This window comes from Falco biarmicus, chromosome 11 (genome assembly GCF_023638135.1).
Source record: "Falco biarmicus isolate bFalBia1 chromosome 11, bFalBia1.pri, whole genome shotgun sequence".
Lineage (NCBI taxonomy): Eukaryota > Metazoa > Chordata > Aves > Falconiformes > Falconidae > Falco > Falco biarmicus.
In genome coordinates this window covers 2254798-2267752 of record NC_079298.1, presented here as the reverse complement: position 1 = coordinate 2267752, position 12955 = coordinate 2254798, and the positions used below count along the sequence as shown (strand labels likewise).

The window sequence follows — 12955 nt, the reverse complement described above, 5'->3', positions numbered from 1 at the left end:
TCCCCTCCAGCCCATGCTCCCTACTCACTGCTGCAGATCTCAGCCAGCTTCTCCTCCCTTTGGTCCCTCAGGAGCTGCCCAGCAAGCCCTAGGGACAGAGCTTCATCAGACCCCCCACTCCCCAGCGTGCTCCCAGCAGCACAGCCCCCAGCTCAGCTGGCTGGGCTGCACGCCCTCCTCCCCCTCACCAGGCTGACCCCAGGGAAGAGCAGTAGCTGAGGCCGGTGGGACTGAGCAAGGCAGCCACCGAGCCCACCTGCATGGTCAAGGGTGGGAGAGAGAGGCCAAGGCCCTGCACGGGGCAGCCGAGGCTCTGGCAGCCACAGGGCTGCTCCTTGCTGCCGGTGCAGCGGCGGGACTGGGGCTGGGCTGCCAAAAGCGGGACCCTGGGGGCTGTGGCTCACCGATGAACCTGACGGCTGTTGTTCGCAAGGTGGCCTGAGCATCCTCCAGGTACGGCAGGCTCTGATTCAAGTACTCTTCGGTCCTGCGCCTGTCCCGCCGTAGCTGGAGAGAGCACAAGGGTATGGGCATGTCACACAGCCTCCCCAGCTGGCCGGAGCAGTCCCGCCTGCCAGCACCCGCCGCTGCCCAGAGCCCTCCCTCCCGCTGGGTGCGGGGAGAGGGGTGTGGAGAAGAGCCCTTGGGGCTCTCTTCTCGAGGACAGAGAACAAGGATGCAGCTCCAGGCTGTGGGCTGCGGGCTGCAGCAGGGCAGGTGAGGCACAGCTGCAGAGCGCGCAGGGCAGACCCGTGGGGCAGCGCTCCTCCAGGGGTTGTCCTCACCAAGCACTCTGCAATCCTCCATGTCTGATGGCTCTGCAGCAGGTTTTTGAGCTTTTTCCACTTGAGGAGCTCTGCTGCAGCGAGGAGGGCTTCCCTGGAGGCCTGCAGAACAGCAGAAACTGGGAGGTGGCACCACGGCCTGGGGAAGGAGACGTGGCATCTCCCTGCCTTTTCCTTTCTTCCTGGGGTCATCCTGCCCTTAGGAAGCTGGGAGGTACCCTGGCCCAAACATCTCAGGTTTTCATCCCTACATCTCTGCTTAGCTTTGGAATCTGTGCCTTGGCCACGCTGTGGATTTGGTCGCTCATGTGAAAGATGAGAGGGAACAAGCCCATTTCCACTTTTGTCTTCACCTGCCTCTTGTTTTTCCTCACCACAGTCTTCATTAGGTCTCTGAAGAGGCTGATGGAGAGCTCTCTCAGCTCGCCAAAGCCCTGGTAGAGAGAAGCAGAGTAGGACTTGCGTCCTTGTAGGTAGCTGTCCCCGACCAGCGCCTGCCTGCCCACGAGGCTTGGGCTCCCCCATCAGCCTTACCGCAGCAAAGAGGGGCAGGAGCTTCTCCATCAGCTGGACAGCGATGGGGCTGGCCTTTGTCTTCTTCAGGTGACCCACGACGTTTCATGAGACCGCCAGGGACTTCATCTTGATATATCCACAGTGCACATCACACCAGTGTCTCCGCTCGTGTGACTACGTCCTCAAACTGCTGTTTTTTCTCACCACTGGCCGGTACTCTCCCCATTGATGACACAGCCAATGAACACACCAACCATTTTCACAGTGAGCCTGTCAGCAGCACCTTATCGTTCCTGGCGATCACCTTCACCTCCACCAAAGGCCCTCATGGGCAGCAGAGACACCACTGTCAGCAACCTCTTTTCTTGTCAGGGCTGTGCTTCCCAGTCGTGTTTCTCTCTGCTGTTGAGGACAGCAGCGTTTGCTCACGTCCTTGGCATCCAGTTTCAGCTTTAAGATTCCAGGTGCCGTCCCCTCGGCCTCGTCTGCTGCTGCTGATCGTTTCCCAGTAAGGGACAGACCTTACGCACTGCAGGTGCTGCAAACTGTGCCTTGCACAAAGGCACAAAATCTGTCTACAGCGCTGTCTGGGGTGCCCTCTACCCTGCCTGGTGAGGCTGCATTTGGAGTGCTCTATCCAGTTCTGGAATTCCTAGTTCAAGAGAGATGGGGAACTACTGGAGCAGGTCCAGTGTATGGATCCAAACATGAGGGGACCTGGAGCATCTCTCTTAGGAGTAAAGGCTGGGAGCTGGACCTGTTTACCCTGGTTTTCACCCTGCCCTGGTAGCCATGTGAAAGACATCACAAAAGTTTTGCTACCTGCTTTCTGTGTTGAGAAATTTAAGTGCTCCCTTTTGCATTCGTACAGAGCCCAAGTGCTCCATGGAAACCTCCAGCCACAGCTCCCCCAGAGAAGGTGTCAAGAAGGATTTCTCTTGCTGGATCTCACCTTGCCCTGGTGCCTATGTGCAGGAAACCACAAAAGTTTGGCTACCTGTTTTCTGTGTTGAAAAAATTAAGAGCTCATTTTCGCACTCGTACAGAGCCCAAATGCTCCACTGAAATATCCAGCCACAGCTCCGCCACATAAGGTGCCACAGAAGAATTCTCTTGCTGTTTCTTACCCTGCCCTCCTAGCCATCGAAAGGCACACTGCAAAAGTTCTGCTACCAGCTCTCTGTACTGAGAAGACTGGCCACTCACCTTTGCACTCATGCAGAACCCCAAAACACATTGGCAAAGTGCAGCAGTGCTCTCCTGGAGAAGGTGCCATGAAGGAATTCTCTTGCTGCTTCTCACCCTGCCCTGGCAGCCATGTGAGGCACAGCACAAAAGTTCTGCTCCCTGCTTTTTGTGGTCAGAAAATTGATCCAACACTTCTGCACTCATGCAGAGCCAAAAAAGTACGTCTTGGGCAAGTGCAGCACTGCTCCCCTGGAGAAGGTATTTAGTGGCTTTATTACTTTTGCTACAGAAAGGAGGCGATACAGCTGGTCCTGGGAAAGGAGAAAGCCGACAGCTTAAAACAGGCAGGGGAAGGCAGGGCAGTTAGGACTGCCTTTATGGAGTTCGGCGTTGTTCGCGTAGGCACATACACCTTTTGGTGCGTCAGTGAGTGTAGGGAGTAGGGTTATTGCTGCGAATGAAGAGACGGGACGCAGCTTGATGCAAGCAAATGCCAATTTATTGTACAGAAGCACGAGTTTATATACACTTTCAGAAGCTGCGCGTTTTAAACAGATTGGTTCCTGAAGCTAAGCATTGCATCCTAGGCAATCCCTGATTGGTGGTTAACAGCCAGCAATTAACAGCAAGGTGTTACCTTTCCTTGGCGCCATCCGTCTCCCACTCCCCTGTGCTCTGTAAACACGTCTCATCATGTTAATTGTTGTCTAGACAAGCTCGAGCACATTCCCCTCAGCTAACTGATTGCCACGCATGGTCCTAGTTTCCAGCCCGCTCCTGCAGGTTATGACACTGGCTGCATGTGCACAAACTCGTGCTCTCCGTTATCTATGGGTTGCTTTTATGGCGTGTAGAAACTAGGTTGCAAAATTGAGCCTTGGAGACCAGAACGAGGCAGCACTGTATTTGCGGGAATCCAAGTAGCATCTTCTCTCCCAAGAGCCACACCTCACCTGTCCCCCTTCAAACCTTGCAGCCGGTCACTTGGTTCACATGTTATCAGAGAATACCAAACAGGTGCAAGAACATGCTGGTACCTACTCCCTGTGAGAGCTTGTTCAGCACTGCTGTCTTTCTCAGCTGCTGGTCAGCCAAGACGACTGCATCTGTGTGTGACAGCTGGCATTCCAGCGGTGACCTCTGCACGCCGCACCAGCGCCAGCAGTGCCGTCTTACTGGCAGCTGGCTGTAGCCCGTCCAGCTGTGTCAACAGCAAAGTGCCGCTACACAAAGAAGTCAAACGCCGTGAAGCAGTCAGCCGCGAGTGGAGCTGACAGCAAGCGCCAGCCCTGCCAGGCAGCCATGGATGGGAGGAAGCCCAGACAGAACCACCTGTGAATGCCCGGAAAAGCAAGCGATGCTCTTGGCAGTGCCGCAGCCCGGGCGGGTGTCTCCTAGGGAACCTGTGTCCCGCCAAAGCCTGCCGGGGGGAGAGGCTGTGAGTGGGGGTTAAAACCGCCACAGCCCCCCCACAGCAGGGCCACAGGCTGTACCCTGCAGCACCGCTGGTGGGGCTGCCCTGCAGCGGGGAAGGGCTGCGGGTTTCCCTGGAGAAGTGACCCCAAAACGTGAGGCACATCCCAGCTGGGGCTGCTTCTCCCGCAGGCAGCTGCCCTTGGGCAGGCGGCTGTGCCAGGGCTGCCTCCCCCAGCCTGGAGAGCCTCCCCCAGCCCTCAGCAGCACAGGGGTGTGGGGGCAGGAGAGGAGAGGAGGGTCTCCCTGAAACCCCCATCTCAGCTGCTTGCCTCGCCCTGGCCTTCAGGACAGCAGGCACTGGCCCCTTCGGGGACCTGCTGGCAAGAGTCCCAGGGCACTCCCCCTTCCCCTTCTGGGGATGCATCCCATCCGCGCAGCGATGAGCAAAGCAGCAGAGAAGAAGCCAGCAGTGGCCCCTCTCCCCCAGTTCCGACACCCACATTCCTCCCTCCCTCCCAGTTCTTGAGCCATATGCCAGCCTCTTCCCCAGTTCCCAGGGCCATACCCCTCTCACTCCCCGACTTGTGCAGCGATGAGCAACCAGACACAGAAGAAACCAGGTGTGGCCCCTCTCAGCATCCCCAGTGTTTTTATTTCAGGGGGGCCCTGGGGGGAACTCCGTGTCGGGAATGCATTTAACATCTTGGTGGAAAATTCTGACTCCTCTTTGCCAAGTGTGGACTAATTCTACTAATGGTGCTAAACCAGAGGAAGCTGTAAATTCCACCGACAGCGCGACTCTTCTCAAGACACCGTCAGTGATGGCGATTCTGTCCACACCTCCTCTGCCCCCAAAGCTTCTGTCACTGATTGCAGCGACCCTCACAACACAGGACCAAGCACGGGAACAGGACAACTCGGACAATGATTTTATTGACACTGATAAACCTTTTGATCCAGGTCCTGTAGATCTGGAAAAGGAGCTAGACCTTTCCCCCACCCCCTTGTCTCTCCTGATGCATTGATTGTATTTTGGGGGAGGGTGAAAGGGGGTCTGAGGGGTTGGTGACAGGAATGCAAGTGGGAAACACTTCAGTGATGGGTTTTGGGAGTCGCTATGGCATGTGCAGTATTTTGTCAGACAAATCAACCTGCAGAGTGGCAGCCTGTGCAGTACGAGGCTGTTACAGAGTTAAGCAAAGCAGTGCGGGAAGGGAGGATTCATAATACATTTGCTATGTCCCTTCTTGAAGTGATGGCAGAGCCTTATACACTCACACTGCATGATTGGAAGTCATTGCTTTGTATGGTACTAACTGATACAGTATATGATGTGGTTATCTGATTTTTGTGAGCTATGTGTAGTGGCCTTGACTGAAAACCTTAATCGGGGAATTGCTGTTAACTATGAGCAGTTGGCTGGAGCAATTAACTGTGCCGATTCTGTGACTCAGGCAAGGTATCCCAGGGACAGCTGTTTGCAAATGAAGGAATGGCTATTAAGGCAGTCAGGATGCGGGAGTCTTGCCACAGTCTTGCAGGGTCCTAGAGAGTCACTAACTTTAATACTAACTTGATTGATTGGCTTCAGAATATTTTGCAACAAGTTAAACATAAGGAAGCTCAAGGGTTGTGATGTGAATAAGCTGTAAATAATATGGTCAAGTTTGTATTCATAAACCAATATTCATTTTAATGCATAAATAAGCTTGTAATTGTATAGCGACAAAGGGGTTAAAATGTCTGAAAGATCATATATAGACTGTTCTGGCAAGAAAGTTGCAAATCTCTGAAAGGGGAGCTGTCCTCCTTATCTGCAAAGCAAGCTGCCCTACCAAGGAGATAACGGGACAGCAGGATGGCCTTGAGTAAAATTAACAAGGAGTATTGTAAAAACCCTGGGAAAGATTTCTACAAGTCTGCCAACTCATCACTTTTGAGACCTAAGGTGAAAAGTACACCATGAGGAAGACCTACGGCCTTCCTCCCATAGACCACTGCCCACATTCTAAAGACCCCGGCCCACAATTTTTGGGAGAATCTGCGCAAGCGTGAAGGACTGATAAGCTAATTAGCATATGAAGCGAGGGTAGGCGGGTTCAGGTGATGAATATGTATAGGCGTTAATGGAATATTCATTGTTTCATTATATAAATATAAGATAATCTGCCCCTCTGGGTGTGTACGATTGGTGGAAGGATCCCCCGTACACCCGGCGCCGACAATAAAGAATACTTAATCACTAAGAAATTCTGAAGACGTTCTTTGAAACAATCTGGCACCCCAGATGGGACAGCTCTCTGCCTGACCGTAGGACCCGCTGGGAAGTGGACTCCCTTGGGTACCCCCGGGATTTTCCCGGAGGGACTCCCCAACTCATCGGATCACTGCGGAGGCAGACAAGAATCCCATCTTCTGTAAGTGATAATATTCTTTATTGCTGTATTCTGGTATTACCGGTAATCTGGGGTTACCCGTAAGACGAGAAAATTGATTTCCGCAGGGTAACTTCTGGGTATGCTTGGGAACTAGTTTCTCAGGTATACATCTGGGTATGCTTGGGAACTAGTTTCTCAGGTATACATCTGGGTATGCTTGGGAACTAGTTTCTCGGGTATACATCTGGTCTGGAAAACTCAGGTATACTTCTGTGGCTGGCACCCTAAGTATACTTCTGGTTTTGTTTGGGTTTTATCAACATTTAATTGCCATCTGGAATCTGGCAAGTTTGCTTATAAAGCTTATTTGCTGCAGTGTTGCTTATTTTGGTTACCGGATTTATGGAATGTGGAATTTGACTTTGATAATTGTTACTGTGATTTCGGCTATATTTTTGATAATAATAGTGAGCTCTTGGTGTTGCTGTAGAAAGATACCTGCGTGTTGCATTTTGTAAGTAGTAATTCTGTAAGTGATAAGTGTGTTCTGTGAATGTAAGCTGGAAAAATGGGAGGAAAGCAGAGTGGTGGGATTTTAAAGAAAAGCCCGTTAGGATGTATTCTGAGTCACTGGAGGGTTATTGGAGGGTCTGCTGGTGGAAGTGTGAATAAGAAAACATTGATAAAGTACTGCAATCAATGGTGGCCACTTTATAAGCTGGAAGGTGGGGAAAAGTGGCCTTGTAATGGAACTATAAATTATAATACTTTGCTGCAGTACGGAGAGAAGGAAAATGGGATGAAGTAATGTGTGCTGATATGTTTGTGTGACAGAAGGAGTGTGGGATTAACACCACCTGATCTTTGATTATGGATCTAGAAAAGGATAGGAAAAAACAAACAAACAAACAAAAAACCAAGAACCTGAGACTTAAACTAAAAGGATGTTCTTGTTGAAATATTTGTGTAAAAAAAAAAATAAAAATAGAGAGAGCTCAGGTTGTGGTTCTTTCTGTGCAGCAACCAGAATGAAACACATTGTAAGATAAAAACTTGTGCTAATGTATGTAAGATCTGAAGCCAGGGGGGTGGAGAGTCAAAGACCCTGTGAAAGTGTTAAAGTATTGGGGTGAGTTTGTACAAACCCCCGTACCCCCTCGAAAGTGCGGCTGAGTCCTGCGGGACGCATGGCAGGGTGTTTGCTGTTTGCCTGCGAAGGCATGGTATGTAAGAATGCAGACTTAAAGCAACAAGGAGCAGATTTGCATTCAGGGTAAGAAAGAGTTAAAACAGAAGTGCTGCTGCAGAGGCAGGCTTGTGTAACCTGCAGAGCAGGAAGAGCATCTCCTGCCCCGAACCCTTCTGCTGGTGAGGAGGAGGGGGTTGCTGTTGCTGACGATTGAGCAGAAGGACCTGATAATGTCACCCCAATTGCTGCAGCATTTGCAGCACAACAGGACCGGTAACGGCCCCTTTAGGGCAAGCAGCGGGTCTGAGGAGAGTAAAGGTGAATCTTTGATGGAGAAATTTAGATGTTTGAAAGTTGGTTGTGAATAGGACTGGATAAAGGTTCGAGTTGTTTGTTACTAGGTAATTGTGATGTAGAAAAGTTGGTGAATATAAAACCAACTTATTTGGTGTTAAACTTCAGTGAAAAGAGTTTGTTACAGTTGTGGGAGCTGCTGGCCACCAGGAAAATATCCTGAAACCTTTAAAGTACAAACTAAGAAAACAAATAGGAATGCCAAATTCACCAAAATCTTTGTTGGGAAGAGATCTATTAGAACATCTAGACGTTTAAAGAAGGGGAAATGAAACCAAAAGTTAAAAATGATCAATTAATTAAAATGTTGAGCTTATCTTTAATTCAACAGAAAAGTGGAAGAGAGGACCTCCCTGAAGTAAAAGAAATCTTTAACCAGGTATATCTGGAAGTAAATTCCAGGTAAGGGGAAAAATGCTTTCCCTGTTACAGTAAAAATGATAAGCGGGAGGCCTGCCTAGTTCAGGTAAAACAATATCCCTTGGTCAGCAAGGCTGTGAGGGATATTGCATAAAAACTAAAATAAAATACACTCTGTAGTAGTTCTACTAATGTAAATCTGTGTTTTGCCATGACAGTGACTTGTTATGGGATGCGCAGATGAAACTCTGCATTGACAACAAAGTACAAGGAATAAGGTTGGTCAAGTGCCTCCTATCACAATCAAGGGCAAGACTGGGTTGGCCTCGGTGTTTGCCACCAAGAAGGATCTTGAGCTCTGCTGCTGGCTGCAACCCAGTAGGCGTTGAGCGGTGGGAACATGTGCCATGCCAGACCTTGATGTGAGGAATGGCCCCCTCTGTTATAAGAGGGTCGTCCAGGAAGGAAGAACATAAGATGGCCCATTGAGGCACTGATTTGGAAATTGGAAACCGCCTGGCCGACCATGAGTCCAGACAAGTAGCAGAGGAGGTAGGAAAGGAGGAATTATCCTTAATACCAGACGGTAGAATCCAAACTGTAAGTACAGATCAGGAGCCAAATTATTCTAAAGAAAACTTAAAGGTAATTCAGGACATGAATGATAAAATAAATAAGTGGATTTATTTGAGGGATGGTCGTATAGTGGTACCATCCAATTTAATATGGACCACAGCCCTAACAGAACATAATAAGATGCATTGGAGAACTGATAATTTATATAAAAGTCTAAATCAGAAATTGATAGGGCAGAACTTGTATACTGTAATAAAACAGGTGACTCAGCAATGTGAAATGTGTTTGAAAATTAGCCAGGGCAACAGTGGCAAGTTGATTTTTCCAGACTCCCAAGAACTGGGGGTACTGATATTTATTAAATGGATGGACACCCCAATGTATCATACAGTATTATGGACCTGCAACTTGGAATCCTAATGAACTCATTAACGGTGCTCGAGAACCTATCTACAATCTGAATCGTATCATTCGTCTACAGGCTGTCTTGGAAATTATTACTAGTCAAACAGCTAAAGCTTTTGATGTGAAATGCAATTTATCAACACAGGATGGTTCTCGATTACCTGCTAGCCGAAGAAGGAGGTGTTTGTGGTAAAGTAAATGTTTCCAATTGTTGTTTGAAAATTAATGACAATGGTGAGGTAGTTAAACAGATCACATCAGAGATAGGGAAGTTAGCCCATGTTCCGGTCCGAACTTGGAAAGACGAATATTGACTTGTTTTCCTGGCTTCTCGGGAGCCCCTGGGTAAAACGAATCCTATTTTATTTGTTATGTGGATTAGCCACCTTATTGTTTTTGCCATGTGCTGTTCCATGTTTTATAGGATTAATTCAATTATGGTTTCACCCGATGGCGTTAAACAAATGCCAGCAGTATGACAAAAAGTACACACAAAATAACATTTTAATAGCCAACAAGAATTTGGAAACAATTGATTCTTAAAACAAATGCGAGCCAACAAGAATTTGGAAACAATTGATCCTTAACAATTCAGATAACAATGTAGGCTGAGTAAGAATAAAAATAGAATAGCAGCAAAAACAACCGCCAGGAACGCATAGATGAGGATATGGTAACGCCTTTTATACTTTTCCACCTCCGCCATAAGTTCTTGACGTGAGACAACAGAAAAACGCACCCTCTGCCTAAAACAGCAACAGGAAGAAAAAGTTTTGATCTTCTTTCTAATGAACCATATAGGTTAAACGTTTTGAGAACGCTCGCCTTGCAGAACGTTCAGAGGGGGAAATGTACACTCTGGACCCTTCTTCCCTGGCAGGTGACGTGGTGGTCTGGTGGTAAGAAAACATTACGTTGAAAACAGGGACCTGTCATTTGGCCATAGTGCCATAAATGTTACCATCGGCAGACTTACCGGAGTAGTAAGCTCGGGAAATGGGTTTGGAACTTCATCTGGGCACGCAGTAGCCATTGTTTATCACACGAATGATCCACGTATATCTTTGAACATGCGCATGCGCGATTTTAAAGCCCCACAGAATGTGTTGGAAAAATCTGGAAAGACCGCGCATGCGAAATCCCTATAGTCTAGCCATGATAATGACGCATGTAAAAAAAAAAAAAGGGGAATGTGTTAAGAACATACAGTGTTTTTAGTTCATTTAAGGTTTTGTTTTTGTAGGTTAATGCAAAGTAAACCATTTGACAATCAGTAAAAGTCTCATGTAACGTGAAAACAGACTTCTTCACTCGTGAATCCAGTATTTCTCTTACGAGCCGCTTGTATCCACTATTCAAGAGTAAAGAAAACTCCTGAGAAATTATGGGCCGTCACTCCAGCAGGATCCACAGGACTACAATTCTTCAGGTCATAATTATAGTCGGATTTTTGCCAAATTTGTACTTAACTCTGTGGAATAAGAATGTACATTTATCCCTGGTACAAGGCATATCTCAGGCTCTGAATAAAACTGATTGTTGGATATGTACACGTATGCCTGAATATGGAGGAAAGGGTATATCATTGATTGGATTTCCATTACCTAGGAATAAATCTTAGGAAAGACTGTAGGAAAATACCTCTTGGAGTATTGAAAATGATGAAATTTTGAAATTAGAGATAAATAGTCCTAAGGTGCCAGAGTCATACTATATGTGTGTTCAGAGATGTAATCCACCTAAAGGAATGGGAATTGTGGATTGTAATCCCGTAATGTATGTAGGAACTCAGTCCTTTTGTAATAACACATTAGACATCGGTACTTCACTGTGCTATGGTACTGGCTGTGCAATGATACAGTTCGAAAGGTTTTACCTAAAAATTGGAAGGGAACCTGCACCTTGGGAGCAGTAGTGCCTAATATGACAGTACATGATTCGTTCTCACAAGGATACTTAAGAAATCATATTAAAAGGATTAGACGGGAAAACACAAATCCTATAATAGGGAGGCCTACTGCATTCCATAGTTTTGCTCGATGGTTTGTCCCTTGGTTAGGAGTGAGTGAATTAGAAAAAAACCATAATAGAGAAATTAGAAAACAGAACAATTGATGCATTGAAAGCCCAACAAGAGGAAATATCTAGCCTCTCATAAGTGGTATTACAAAATAGAGTGACTTTGGATTTGCTGTTAGCTGATTGAGGGGGAGTGTGTACAGTTATAAATACTAGTTGTTGCGGATACGTGGACCAAAGTGGAAGAGTTTCCACTGACTTAGAGGAGATACTAAGGTATTACATGAAGTAAGTGAGGATGATGTGTCTTGGGATTTTGGAAATCTTTGGACAACTCTAACTTCCTGGTTACCTAATGTACAATGGTTAAAACAGGTGTTAGCTGCCATAGTTGTGTTGATTGTTTTAATAATACTTGTGTGTATTCTATTCAAATGCTTGTTCTATTGTACTTTTGAAAGATAAAATAGCAAAGGAATTTGCTTGTATCGAGAAAAGGGGGGAATGATGTGAATAAGCTGTAAATAATATGGTCAAGTTTGTATTCATAAACCAATATTCATTTTAATGCATAAATAAGCTTGTAATTGTATAGCGACAAAGGGGTTAAAATGTCTGAAAGATCATATATAGACTGTTCTGGCAAGAAAGTTGCAAATCTCTGAAAGGGGAGCTGTCCTCCTTATCTGCAAAGCAAGCTGCCCTACCAAGGAGATAACGGGACAGCAGGATGGCCTTGAGTAAAATTAACAAGGAGTATTGTAAAAACCCTGGGAAAGATTTCTACAAGTCTGCCAACTCATCACTTTTGAGACCTAAGGTGAAAAGTACACCATGAGGAAGACCTACGGCCTTCCTCCCATAGACCACTGCCCACATTCTAAAGACCCCGGCCCACAATTTTTGGGAGAATCTGCGCAAGCGTGAAGGACTGATAAGCTAATTAGCATATGAAGCGAGGGTAGGCGGGTTCAGGTGATGAATATGTATAGGCGTTAATGGAATATTCATTGTTTCATTATATAAATATAAGATAATCTGCCCCTCTGGGTGTGTACGATTGGTGGAAGGATCCCCCGTACACCCGGCGCCGACAATAAAGAATACTTAATCACTAAGAAATTCTGAAGACGTTCTTTGAAACAATCGCTTTTAAAACAACTAGCTGTGATAATGCCAATGAAAATTGTAAACGGGCAACTTTCACAATCGCAACCCCAACATGTGTCTAATGATTGTAACGCAGAACTCACAGCAGACTGTAATTCTCAGGCTGAGTTCTGGAATGCAGCATAACAGATTTTTGCTTCTCTAATCTCTTCTGTAAGAATAGTACACGCTCTTAACTTGCTTAGTAAATTAGGCTGCTAGCTTGCTAAACAAAGCAATACTACAAATACTATTTTTTTTTCTGGCTTATTAACAGATGTTGATTCTGTCCATCATATGTTGCTACAGAACCGAGTTGCTATTGATTTTTATTATTAGCACAGGGACACAAGTGTGAAGACTTTGATAGGATGTGTTACGTGAATCTGAGTGACCACTGTGAATTAATTCACAAAAGTATACAAAACTCAAAAGCCTTAAAACAAAGATCTGCAACAGAGCCAGGGGCGGGAGGCCTTTGGTCTCTTCTCACGGCTGGGAAACTTTGGGCCCTGACTCAAAAGTATTACAGGATTTATTATAATTATCTTTAACCACCTTAGTGATGTTTGCCTTATGTCTCCCATGCCTTTTTTTTCCTGTATTCAGTGTTTAGTTGA

The 12955-nt window shown here is 46.6% G+C and overlaps 2 long non-coding RNA genes across 2 annotated transcripts; both read left to right on the top strand.

The window, feature by feature from the left end:
* Positions 1-5542: 5542 nt before the first annotated feature.
* LOC130156771 (uncharacterized) lies at positions 5543-6785 on the top strand. Its single transcript, XR_008824601.1, has 2 exons — positions 5543-6445; positions 6483-6785. It is a non-coding gene; the product is annotated as an uncharacterized LOC130156771 (long non-coding RNA).
* A 140-nt stretch (positions 6786-6925) lies between these two features.
* Positions 6926-9011, top strand: LOC130156772 (uncharacterized). The gene is made up of 2 exons (XR_008824602.1): positions 6926-8389; positions 8751-9011. It is a non-coding gene; the product is annotated as an uncharacterized LOC130156772 (long non-coding RNA).
* Positions 9012-12955: the final 3944 nt, after the last annotated feature.